Source organism: Neovison vison, chromosome 11 (genome assembly GCF_020171115.1).
Source record: "Neovison vison isolate M4711 chromosome 11, ASM_NN_V1, whole genome shotgun sequence".
In the NCBI taxonomy this organism is placed as follows: domain Eukaryota; kingdom Metazoa; phylum Chordata; class Mammalia; order Carnivora; family Mustelidae; genus Neogale; species Neogale vison.
This window is the reverse complement of record NC_058101.1, coordinates 186391665-186393155: the sequence shown is the minus strand read 5'-3', so window position 1 is coordinate 186393155 and position 1491 is coordinate 186391665. Positions and strand designations below refer to the sequence as shown.

Here is a 1491-nt window from a genome sequence, read left to right as displayed (position 1 = left end):
AAACAGCATGAATGAACATTTCACAGTGGGTTAAGCCGCTGCCTTCGGCTCAGGTCATGATCTCAGGGTCCTGGGATCGAGTCCCGCATCGGGCTCTCTGCTCAGCAGGGAGCCTGCTTCCCTCTCTCTCTCTCTGCCTGCCTCTCTGCCTACTTGTGATTTCTCTCTGTCAAATAAATAAATAAAATCTTTAAAAAAAAAAATGAAGTTTCTTTGGATGCTATTCCTCTGGACTTCCTTCACTCACGTATCTGTAAATGATGGATGTTGAGAGTTGGGTTCCAATAATTGAGTCAAATGAAGCTTAAGCATCAAGGCAATCTATTACATAGCACACTTCCAAAAGCCAATTTTACTTTATCTTTTATTTTGGACTTTTTAAGTTTTTATTTTAATGCCAGGATAGTTAACATACAGTATTATATTCATTCCAGGTGTAAAATAAATTGATGCAACAAGTCCATGCATCACCCAGTGATAAAAATAATGGAATCCTTCACAAATTTGTGTGTCATCCTAGTGCAGAAACCATGCTAATTTTCTCTGTATCTTTCTAATTTTAATAATGTTGCCAAAGCAAGCACCCAGAGATGTTATAAACAATTATAAATGTATCATGATTTTTTTGTTAGATAGGGATCATGCAAAACAGTATTTATCTGAATTCCTACAATTGTAAAGCAAAAATTGGTAACAATGCTGTAATAGGAAGCACAACTGTGTGACCATATGAAAAGTCACCTGCTTTTCAGGTCCCAGGATTTCAGACCCATCTTAGTCTGTGATACTAAGAGACATGCAAAATTGCTATTGATGCAGCAAAATGGTTCTGAATCACATACTTCTTCTATGAAAACAATTTGATACAAGTTTTCCAAATGTTGACAATTCTAAAAACTTCACATGACATTACCAAGAACAAATTGTGAAACTGGAAGAAATCTTCCAAAAAATCAAATTTTGATCAACCACACAAGAAGCAAGACACCATTTGTATTGTTCCATAGAAAATATTTTTAAATTTTTATTTGAAAAAGTAACATTGCAGACAAATAAAAGGGGAAATGGTTAGGTGTGTCAGGCAGTTACTAAATGTTATTTTTCTGATGACATAATGCTTGTAATATTTGTCAACTTTAAAAACATATATGTATATATATTGATTCTTTTCTTATCCAAAATAAATATTCATTTTCATATGTAATTTAGAATTTATAATTTTGTATTACTTTTTTAAAAAGAGATTCTCCATTATTATACAGCAGCAGATACCACAAAACCTATTGCTCCCCCTGATGATTCTATTTTCCAAATTCAAACTAAGAAACTTTCTTTCATACTGTCCCTTTTCCAGAAGATTTTTTAAAATTACCTTCTAAGACTTGCTTTCTTGAGATGAAAGTGTTGTAGAAAATTCATTTTCTTGATGGTATCTTCCTTCATTTATTTTGTTTTGTTTTAGACTCTTCTTTGGACACAGAAAATTCCTTT

General features: G+C 32.8%; 1 pseudogene; it reads right to left on the bottom strand.

Annotated features, from left to right (window-relative positions):
- Positions 1-480: 480 nt before the first annotated feature.
- On the bottom strand, positions 481-580 carry LOC122890698 (annotated as a pseudogene).
- Between the last annotated feature and the right edge of the window lie 911 nt (positions 581-1491).